Source organism: Wolffia australiana, chromosome 5 (genome assembly GCF_029677425.1).
Source record: "Wolffia australiana isolate 7733 chromosome 5, ASM2967742v1".
Classification (NCBI taxonomy): Eukaryota; Viridiplantae; Streptophyta; class Magnoliopsida; order Alismatales; family Araceae; genus Wolffia; species Wolffia australiana.
This window is the reverse complement of record NC_135839.1, coordinates 4919626-4931767: the sequence shown is the minus strand read 5'-3', so window position 1 is coordinate 4931767 and position 12142 is coordinate 4919626. Positions and strand designations below refer to the sequence as shown.

At 39.7% G+C, this 12142-nt stretch overlaps 1 non-coding gene across 1 annotated transcript; it reads right to left on the bottom strand.

The window, feature by feature from the left end:
• Positions 1-7831: 7831 nt before the first annotated feature.
• LOC144703971 (small nucleolar RNA R71) lies at positions 7832-7940 on the bottom strand. The gene has a single exon (XR_013581679.1). It is a non-coding gene; the product is annotated as a small nucleolar RNA R71 (small nucleolar RNA).
• Positions 7941-12142: the final 4202 nt, after the last annotated feature.

Genomic DNA, 12142 nt, shown 5'->3' with positions numbered 1-12142 from the left:
AATGCAGAGTGACCTACGTGTCGTACGTGCAGGCTCCGACTCGAGGGAGATGTCGAGCTCCTATCTTGGACAGGTCGTCAAATGACGGCGACGGTGGCCTCTCAAACCTCATCGGAGCGACAAAGGCGTCTACGGCCGAACGGACTCAATCCGTAGGGCTCGCACAGAATGGACGAACTCGTTTGTACTGGTAAGACACTCAAAACGTAGTGTTCTCTCGTTAACCTCTCACACCTACCTAGCCCAAGCGCGGTAGAGACTGACAAAAATGTACTACAAGAGAATAGCTAAACAAGCAACGAGAGAGGACAGTGTAACTTGTCTGTGGTGGCTTGTGGTGCAAGGCTTCGTCGTCGTTGGAGGCGTGTCAGAGCGGGTGGAGTGATGGGTGCCGGAGAGATCACGGCAGCTCAACGTGCAGCGTAGGTGCCAGAGCAATCTGTAAAGATCGGTCGTCGAGGGTTCAGACGTAGGGAGCACCATGCAGCAGAGATGGCTTAGGACGGCTGGCGCGCGTACGAAGCATGCGGCACAATGCCAAAGGCTGTAAACGGCGCGGTTGGAGCGCGCAACAAGGTGCGGGGATGCGCGTGATGCAGCGCGGACAGACACCGTAGGTGCGGGCGAGGGCGCGGCGGCGCGGTGCGGCGGCGCACGTGCGAGCACGGGCGGCGCGGCTGCGGTCCTCGTGGATGCAAACAGCGCGACAAGGACGCCGGAGTGGCGGCGATGGCGTTTGCGACAAAGGGCGGAGGCGGCGGTGCTCGTGATGATGAGCGGTGACGGCGGCGGCCCTCGCGACGGTGAGCGGCGGCGGTAGGCGGCTCCTCTTCTTCCTCCTCTCTATCTCTACACCTATCTCTATCTCTATGTCTATCTTTATATCTATCTCTATCCCTATATCTATCTCAATCCCTGTCTATATCTCTATCTCTATCACTGCCTCTATCCCTATCTATATCTCGATCTCTATATCTATCTCTATCTCTATCTGTATCTGTATCTGTATCTGTATCTGTATCTGTATCTGTATCTGTATCTGTATCAGTATCTGTATCTGTATCTGTATCTGTATCTGTATCTCTATCTCTATCTATATCTATATCTCTATGTCTTTCTCTATCTCTCTCTACATCTCTATCGCTATCTCTATCTCTATCTCTGTCTTTATCTATACATGTATCTCTATCTCTATCTCCATCTCTCTTTTTATCTCTATTTCTATCTCTATCTCTGTCTCGATCTCTATCTCTATGGCTATCTCTATCTATATCTCTATCTCTATATCTATCTCTATCCTTATCTTTATCTCAATCTCTATCCCCATCTCTCTATCTCTACTTTATCTCTATCTCTTTCTCTATCTCTATCTTTATCTCTATCTCTATCTCTATGTGTCTCTATCTCTATCTCTATCTCTATTTTTATTTCTATTTCTATCTCTATCTGTATGTCTGTCTCTATCTCTATCTCCATCTGTATCTGTATCTGTATCTGTATATCTATTTCTATCTCAATCACAATCCCCATCTGTTTCTCTATCTCTATTTCTAGTTCTATCTTTATCTCTTTCTTTATCTCGATCTCCGTCACTCTCTTTATTTCTAACTATATCTCTATCCTTATCTCCGTCCGGATCTCGAGCTATAGATATACCTATGTATCTATCTTTATCTCTACCTATATATCCTTCTGTATCTCTGCCTATATATCTTTCTGTATCTCTCTATCTTTCTCCGTCTCTGCCTCTTTCTCTATCTCTATCTCTATTTCTATCTGTATCTGTATCTCTATCTCTATCTTTATCTCTCTTCCTATTCCTGTATCTGTCTCTATCTTTATATCTATAGAAATAGAGATGGAGATAGAGATAGAGATAGAGATAGAGAGAGAGATAGTGATAGAGATAGAGATATAGACAGGGATTGAGATAGACATAGAGATAGAGATACAGATAGAGATAGAGATAGAGATAGAGATACAGATAGATATAGAGATACAGATAGATATAGAGATAGAGATAGAGATAAAGATAGGGATAGAGATAGAGATATAGACAGGGATTGAGATAGACATAGAGATAGAGATAGAGATAGAGAAAGAGATAGAGATAGCGATAGAGATAGAGATAGAGATAGCGATAGAGATAGAGAAAAAGAAAGAGATAGAGATAGAGATAGAGATAGAGATAGCGATAGAGATACAGAAAGAGAAATAGATACAAATACATATAGATATAGAGATAGGAATAAAGACAGAGATAGAGATAGAGATAAAGGTAGAGATAGATATAAAGATACAGATGCAGATAGAGATAGATAGAAATGGAGAAAGAAATAAAGATAAAGATAGAGATAGACATAGAGATAGAGATAAATATAAAGATAGAAACAGAGATAAAGATAGAGATAGATATAGGAATAGGGTTAGAGATATAGATAGAGTTAGAGATACAGATAGAAATAGAGATAGAAATAGAGAAAGAGACTGTTAGAAATAGATAGAGTGACGAAGCTCGAGATAGAGAAAGAGATAAATATAGAACTAGGAATAAAGATAGAGAAACAGATAGGGATTCTGATAGAGATAGAAATAGATATACAGATAGAGATACATATGGAGATAGACATAGAGAGAGACATACAGATAGAGATAGAAATAGAAATAAAAAAAGAGATAGAGATATTGATAGAGAGAGAGATCGAGATAGAGATAGAGATAGAGATCGAGATAGAGATAGACATAGTGATAGAGATAGAGATAGAGATAGAGAAAGAGATAGATATACAGATAGAGATGGAGATAGAGAAAGAGATAGAGAGATAGGGATGGAGATTGAGATAAAGATAAGGATAGAGATAGAGATAGAGATAGAGAGATAAGGATAGAGATTGAGATAAAGATAAGGATGGAGATAGAGATAGAGACGTAGATAGAGATAGCCATAGAGATAGAGATACAGATAGAGACAGAGATAGAGATTGAAATAGAAATAGAGATAATTATAGAGATGGAGATAGAGATATAGATAGAGGTATAGATTAAGACAGAGATGGAGATAGAGATATAGATAGAGATAGAGATAGAGAAAGATTTAGAGATAAAGATATATATAGAGGTAGAAATAGAGATAGAGATAGAGATAGAGATAAAGATAGAGATAGAGATAGGGATCGAGATATAGATAGAGATAGAGAGAGAGATCCAGATAGAGATACAAATATAGACAGAGACAGAGATAGCGATACATATATAGATAGAAATAGAGATAGAGATAGAAATAGAGCTATAGCGAGAGCGAAAATAGAGATAGACATTAAGATAGGGATAGTGATATAGATAAAGGCAGAAAATTAAAAACAGTTAGAAGTGGAGATAGGGATAGAGACAGAGATAGAGATAGAGATACAGAAAGTAATAGAAATACAGATAAAGATAGCTAAATTGATAGAGATAGAAATAGAGATAGAGCTACAGATATAGATAGAGATAGCAATATTGGTCAAGAAAAGAGATAGAGATAGACATAGTTATAACGATATAGGTAGTGACAGAGATGGAGATAGAGAAAAAGATAGAGCTAGGGATAGCGAAAGAGAAAGAGAGAGATAGAGATTAAGACTGGGTTCGCGATACGGATCGAGATATAGATAGAGATAGAGATAGAGATAGATATAGAGGTAGAGATAGAGATGGAGATAGAGATAGAGATGGAGATAGAGATAGAGATAGAGATAGATATAGTGATAAAGATAGAGATAGAGATAGAGATAGAGATAGAGATAGAGATAGAGATAGAGATAGAGATAGAGATAGAGATAGAGATAGAGATAGAGATAGAGATAGAGATAGAGATAGATATAGATATAGATATAGATATATAGAAAGAGATAGAGATAGAGATAGAGTCAGGGATAGAGATAGAGATAGAGATAGAGACAGAGATAGAGATAGAGAAAGATATATTAATAGAGATAACGATAGGGATGGAGATAGAGATAGAGTCTGAGATAGAGATATAGATAGAGATAGAGCTAGAGACAGAGATGGAGATGAGATAGAGATAGAGATAAAGATAGAGATAGAGATAGAGATAGAACAGAGATAGAGATAGAGATAGAGACAGAGATACAGATAGAGATAGAGCTATAGATAGAGGTAAAGGTAGAGATAGATATACAAATAGTGAAAGAGTTTGAGATAGATATAGAAATAGAGATAGAGATAGTTATAGAGATAGAGATAGAGATAGAGATAGAGATAGAGATAGAGATAGAGATAGAGATAGAGATAGAGATAGAGATAGAGATAGAGATAGAGATAGAGATAGAGATAGAGATAGAGATACAAATAGTGATAGAGATAGAGATAAAGATAAAGATAAAGATAAAGATAAAGATAGAGATAGATATAGAGATAGAGATAAAAATACAAATACAGGTAGCGATAGAGATAGATAGAGATAAAATAAATATGGAGATAGAGAGAGACATAGACATAGAGATAGATAAAGAGATATAGAAAGACATAGAGTAGAGATAGAGATAGAGATAGAAACAGAGATAAAGATAGAGATAGCGATATAGATAGAGATGCAGATAAAGAGAGAGATCAAGATACCGGTAGAGATATAGATTAAGATAGAGATACTGTTAAAGATAGAGATAGAGATAGTGATACAGATAGAGATAGAAATAAAGATAGAGATAGAAATAAAGATAGAAATAGAGAGAGATAGAGATAGATAGAGATAGAGATGGATATGGAGATAGAGATTAGGATAGACATAGATATAGAGAAAGATATAGTGTTGAGATAGAGATAGAGATAGATAAAGAGATAGAGACAGAGATAAAGATAGAGATACAGATAGGGATGGAGATAGAGATAAAGATACAGATAGAGAAATAAATAGAAAAAGAGATAGATATAGAGATAGAGACAAAGATAGATAGAGAGATAGAGATAGAGATAGAGATGGAGATAGAGATAGAGATTGACATAGAGATAGAGATAGATATAGAGATAGTGATAAAGATAAAGATAAAGATAGGGATAGAGATAGACATAGAGATAGAGATAAAGATAGATACAGAGATAGAAAGAGAGATAGAGATAAAGATAGAGATATAGATATAGATGGACATAAAGATAGTGATAGAGATCAAGATAGAGGTATAGATAGAGATAGAGATAGAGATGGAGATAGTGGTAATGATAGAGATAGAGATAGATATTTAGATAGAGATAGAGATAAAGATAGATAGAGATAGAGATAGAGATAGAGATAGATATATACATAGAGATTGGGATAGACATATATATAGAGAAAGAGATAGAGTTAAGATAGAGATATATATAGATATAGAGATAGACACAGAGGTAGAGATAGAGATACAGATAGGGATACAGATAGATATAAAGATAGAGATAGAGATATAGTTAGAGAATGAGATAGCGATAGAGATACACACAAATATAGAGATAGAGATAGAGATACAGATTGACATGAGATAAAGATAGAGATAGAGATAGAGATAGAGATAGAGCTAGAGATAGAGATAGAGATAGAGATAGCGCTAGACCTAGAGATAAAGATAAAAATAGCGATAGAGACAGAGATAGAGATAGAGATAGATATAGAGAAAGCGATAGATATAGCGATAGAGATAGAGATAAAGATAGAGTTTGAGAGATAGAGATAGAGATAGAGATATAGATAGATATAGAGATAAAGATAGAGATATATAGAGACATAGAGTGACAAATACAGAAAGAGATAGAGATAACGATAGATAGAGATAGCGATAGAAATGGAGATAAAGATAGAGTGAGACATGGAGATAAGGAAAGAGATAGAGATAGAGATAGAGATATATATAGATATAGAGATAGAGACAGAGGTAGAGATAGAAATACACTTAGAGATACAGATAGATATACAGATAGAGATGAGATAGAGATTGATGACTCCCAATAAGTCATCAAATATTTAGACTTTTAAGTATCAAAGCATCAAGAATAATTAGTTAATTCATGTGAGTTGTCATGCATATGCATTATTTTAAATACTCTCTTGAGAGTTCATTTTGAGGTTGTCCAGAATTACTCTCAAGGAAGCTAGGGCTTGGAGAGAAAGGATTTTGCAGACCCTCTAAGGCTGATGAGCATTGGAGCTGGGAGAGAAGCAAGCTGAGGAGTAGCTGGAGCACGACGATCGTCGCCTTGCCCGGAAGGAGTGACACAAGGAGGCGTGAGCGTTTCAGTTTTAGTGCAATCTTCTTCTCCCTTCTAAGACAATCAGAGTTGGGCTGAAGATCACAAGCTGTGTCTTCAGCATTTCCAATTTCTGTTGTTCCTCTGGTTATGCTTGATTTCGAATCTCATAGTTGATTGAATCGTTTTCCATTCTGTTCTAGCAAAAATTCCATCGTTCTCCACATCAGATCGTGAAATCCATCCCTGCAGAACATCCAAGCAGCTAGCAACCCAGGAAACAGCCTAGGTTGCCAGCAATCCAAGCCGTGGGGAACAACGCCGCACGCAGCAGCGCTGTGCAACAGGCTCACCCGCGGCAGCAGCAAATGTGAGCAGAGCTCGCCTGCGCAGCAGCGCTTAAGCAGGCTCGCCGCGCAGCACCGCTGTGAGCAAGCAGCTCGCGCGCAGCAGCGCTGCAAGCAGGCTCGCCCGCGCACAAGCCGGCTCAGCTTCGCCGGCAGCAGCGCTGCTGCAGGCTCACCAGTGTGGCCCGAGACGCCGCGAGCATGCTTGCTGCCGCCAGCGGCGCGAGCAGCGCTTCACCTTGGGTGGCAACGTGCAAGCCTGCGCGCAAGTAAGAGCCTGTGTTCAGGCCTACCTCCACGCAGGGTGCTTGCTTATTTGCCCCAAGGGGCAAAGATACACTGTCAGCAGATAAATTCTCTACTGACTGACCTGCTTAGTTAAATTCTATAAAGTTTACTTGTAGAAACTAATTGATAACAATTTAACTGAATTATAGAACTGAACTTAGCACTCTGAGTTTTAATATACTTCGAATAAAAAAAAAGGAAAATACTCTGAATTTACCTGCTCCCTGTGGATCGACACCCCACTTGCCCTAAGGCTGTGAGGTTATAAATTGTGTTAGATAAGCTCAGTCCTCACACGATTAGACCAATAAATACCCCGTAAAAACACCCCAAAACTGAGATTATCAACTGGCGCCATTGCCGGGGAGCACGGTATTACAATAGAATTTTTGTTTCTGTGTTTTCAGTTATCTATAATTCCTTCTCCTAAAGCTGCGGGACTTGAAATCCTCAACTTATTGTCTTTCTAATTCTTTGCTGAAGTTCTATGGTAGTGACTCGTTCAAGGGCTGGTGAAAGATCTACAGAGAACGTTGCATGCGACGCAACTCCAGAATCTACAGTTACGGAACCTGAAATTCAGCAGGAAACAATGGCAGAAGAGAGACATCAGCAGAATGAGAGAAGGAGAACAATGCTGGACAGGTCGACACCGTCGGGAAGCCTGCGACAAACCGATGTCAACCTGAACATAGGTGAAGGTATTTTATTCAGATATGATAATGCTTTGATTAATTCTTTACCTGAATTTAATGGACTACCTGCATAGAATCCTTTAGAATTCCTCAATGATTTTCATATTAGATGTTCTTCCCAAAACGTTCCTGGACTATCTACAGAAATTTTGAAAATGAATTATTTTCCTCTTACCTTAAAAGATAAAGCATTTTCATGGTATCGCAATCTAGGAATCACGTTCAACTCTTGGGAAGAGATGCAGGGAAAATTTCTGCAGAAATTTTACCCTCCCTCTAAAACTAATTTTTACCGAAGAGAAATTCATAACTTTCATCCCCATGAAGGTGAGGCTTTTAGTGAGTCATGGGAGAGGTTCAATGACTTGGTGAGGAAATGTCCCCATCATGGAATTGAACACTGTCAGTTAGCCCAAATTTTCTATGAATCTTTATCAGATTTCATGAAAAATAAGGTTAACTTAGCCTCCAGGGGAACTTTCTATACCGCATATGAGGATGAAGTGTTTGATATTTTGGAGAGAGTTGTAGAAACTGACCTCAAGAGATTGGAGCAAGTCAGAATGGGAGGAACCTGCAGCCCAAGAGAGCAGGAGTTCTGCAAGTTAATGCTAAGGAGGGCGAGCTGCAAGCGGGTTTAAGAGAAACCAACCAGAAATTGGAGGAGCTCACCTCCACCTTGAAGAACATTTTCTTAGGTAACTCCCCCATCGTTAAGGCCAAAATTTGCTCTCTCTGTTTCAGCAGGGAACATGAAGACGGAGCCTGCCAAGCCATGGAAGAAGAGGTGAAAGCCTTAAACCAACCGCAGCAACCATGGGCAGGGCAAAAGAGGCCGAATTTTCCAAATGGAGAGACCTTCCACCAAGGGAGTAAGTCGGCAGCTCAACCTCCATTCCAACAAAGACAACAGTTCCAGTCCAGGCCCCAGCAGCAGTATCAGGTTCCCTCTCACAACCAGCCTGATTTTTCTACATTCACCCCCGTCATTTCAGATATGATAGAGAAGCAAAACCAAAAGTTGCGAGCGGAGATGGAGATGCGGATGCAGGTCATGATGGAATTTCAGACGAAGCAGATGTTGGAATCCCAGGAACAAATGAGGAAGCTGTTGGAGAGCTTTAGGCCTGCACCTTCTGAACACCAAGGTATAATTACAGAACTCCCTTGCACATCTTATAAATTTCCCACGAAACCTGTAATTAACCCATGCAACTTACATCATGTGCAACACTCCACTCATGATGAGATGAATGGAGAAGATCCTGAAGTTCTGGCAATCTCAAAGTTGAGAAATGGAAAGGAACTTCAGGACCCTTATCAGAATTCTGGAGAGAATTCTAGGAAGGGGAATGAGCCAAGAGAGGAAGAAAGAGAGGATCTTCCCTACGCGGAAGAACCTCTACCTTCTACAAGTGGGCAAGATGTTCCTTACCCTTCAGCTTTGAATAGAAAAAAACCTGTCCTTGATTATGAACATAGGTTATTAGAGAATTTTAAAAGAGCCACCATGACTGTTACTGTAGAAGACATGCTTAGGTGTGCACCCTCCCTAAATAAATACCTTAAGGATGCTTGCACCACTAGGAAGCCTAGGGAAGTAGTTAAACTTTCTGAGAATGCCTCTAGCATTTTGAATGCCATCCCTATCAAAATGAGAGATCCCGGAGCCCCTTTCATTACATGTGAAATAGGAGGAAACACATTTTCTAAAGTTTTATTAGATACGGGAGCAAGCATAAGTATCATTCCAACAGCCTTATATGAGGAGTGTGGGTTTGGAGAGTTGGAGGAAATACATATGGACTTACTCCTAGCTGACGGAACTGTTATTCAACCTGAGGGAAGGTTAACTGATGTCATGATCACTGTAGAGAACTGTGAAATACCTGTAGATTTTATAGTGACTGATGTGAAGATATCGGGGAACATTAGTTTAGCTCCTATAATCTTAGGAAGACCATTCTTAGTCACGGCGAAAACAATTATGGATTGGGAGAAGGGAACAGTAGAATTTAAGATTGGGAAAGAGAGAGTTCAAATTGACATATCAAAAATGATGAAGTGCCCCTTAGGAAGTAATGAAGAATTAAAACTGTGTACAGAAGATGAAGGAGAGGAGGAAGTGATAAAGGAATATGTCTCACATGTAGAGGGTAGAGAGCTAGATGAAGAGATCATGGACTCCCCTTCAGTGGAGGTAGGCCTAGAACTAAAACCTTTACTCTCATCCCTCAAATATGCATATCTAGATGAGAATAAAACCCTACATGTAATCATTTCTTCATCACTAACTCCTAAACATGAAGGAGACTTGCTCAAGGTACTTAGAGAGCATAAGAACTCAATAGGTTGGACGTTTGATGATATTAGAGGAATTCCATCTTCAATATGTGAACATAGGATATTTTTGGAAGAGGAATCTAGACCTTGTAGAGAGCATCAAAGAAGGCTCAACCCTTACATGAGAGAAGTCCTTGAGAAAGAGATTTTAAAGTGGTTAAATGCAGGAATTATATACGCTATCTCCGATAGTAGGTGGGTGAGTCCCATACACATGGTTCCAAAGAAGTCTGGAGTGACAGTAGAAGTGAATGAAAAAGGGGAGGAGGTGCAGAAGAGATTAACCACAGGATGGAGTGTGTGCATTGACTATAAGAAATTAAACAAAACGACCAAGAAAGATCATTATCCACTACCCTTCATGGATCAAATACTAGAAAAACTGTCAGGGCAACAATATTTCTGTTTTCTAGATGGTTATTCAGGATACAACCAAGTGAATATTCATCCAGATGACCAAGAGAAGACGACCTTCACGAGTCCTGTAGGGACATACGCCTTTAGGCGTATGCCCTTCGGGCTATGTAATGCTCCCGCCACATTTCAGCGATGTATGAATGCACTCTTTTTCGATTTGGTGGGAGAGTGTTTAGAAATCTTTATGGACGATTTTTCTGTATTTGGATCTACCTTTGAAAACTGCCTCCTAAGCCTCACCAAAGTATTAAAGAGGTGCATTGAGTCCAACCTTGTCCTAAGTTGGGAAAAATCTCATTTCATAGTGCAGGAGGGAGTAGTGCTGGGCCACATGGTAAGCAACCGTGGATTGGAAGTGGACAAGGCCAAGATCAAAATCATCCAGGGCCTTCTACCTCCAACCAACCTAAAAATCCTTAGGGGTTTCCTCGGCCATGCGGGTTTCTATAGACGTTTTATTCTCGACTTTGCTAAAATTTCTAAACCTCTCACAAATCTTTTATCGTCTAAGAACAATAATTTTGAACTAACACTAGAAGCTAAAAATGCATTTGATAAATTGAAAGAAGCTTTAGTAAATGCGCCTATCTTGCAAGGGCCCGATTGGACCCTTCCTTTTGAACTAATGTGCGATGCTTCTGATTTTGCAGTAGGTGCAGTGTTAGGTCAACGAATTGACAAGAAACCCGTGGTCATCTACTACGCCAGCAGAACCTTAGTCGACGCACAACTGAATTATACCACCACCGAGAAGGAGCTGTTAGCTATTATTTTTGCATTAGAAAAGTTTAGGTCTTATTTACTAGGTAGTAAGATTACTGTTTTTTCTGATCATGCAGCTATTAGATATTTGTTAACAAAGAAGGAGGCCAAACCTAGGCTTATTAGATGGGTGCTTTTAATACAGGAGTTTGATTTGGAAATCAAGGATAAGAGAGGGTGTGAGAATGTAGTAGCCGATTACCTCTCCCGAATCATAGGCGCCCAACTTGAACTAATAAATGATGCATTTCCTGATGAACACGTCCTAACCGCACAAGGAACATTGGTTCCTTGGTACGCGCATATTGTCAGTTTTCTTGTTGCAGGAAAAATTCCTACAGGTTGGACATCCCACGAGAGAAAGAAGCTGCTGAAAGATGCAAGATTTTATTTCTGGGAAGATCCGGAGCTGTTTCACCAAGGGCAAGACCAAGTCTTGAGGCGGTGCGTCCCCGAGAATGAGCAGCGAAGCATTCTGGAATTCTGTCATGCAAAGCTTGGAGGAGGACACTACTCAGCGAAGGTAACAACACATAAAATTGTCGAATCGGGTTTCTTTTGGCCTACCTTATTTCAAGATGCCCAAAAATTTTACAATACCTGTTTAGCATGCCAAGCCTCCATCAATATGAACAAGAAGGATAGAATGCCCTTACAACCCATCCTAGAAGTAGAAATTTTTGATCTATGGGGAATCGATTTTATGGGTCCTTTTCCTAACTCTCATGGATATGAGTATATCTTGATGGCTGTCGATTATGTCTCCAAATGGGTAGAAGCCATTCCCTCCAAAACCAATGACAGTAAGGTAGTGACCAATTTTATTGAGAAAAATATTTTCTATAGATATGGATGCCTACGAGCCATCATTAGCGATGGAGGTTTCCATTTTACAAATTACAACTTTAGGAAACTCCTTAAGAAGTTTGGTGTCCACCATCGGGTCACTACCCCCTATCACCCTCAAGCCAATGGCCAAGTCGAATTGTGCAATAGAGAAGTCAAGAAAATCTTGAGAAAAATAGTGCGTCCTGATGGTAAAGATTGGTCTAGGAAGCTAGACGAGGCATTATG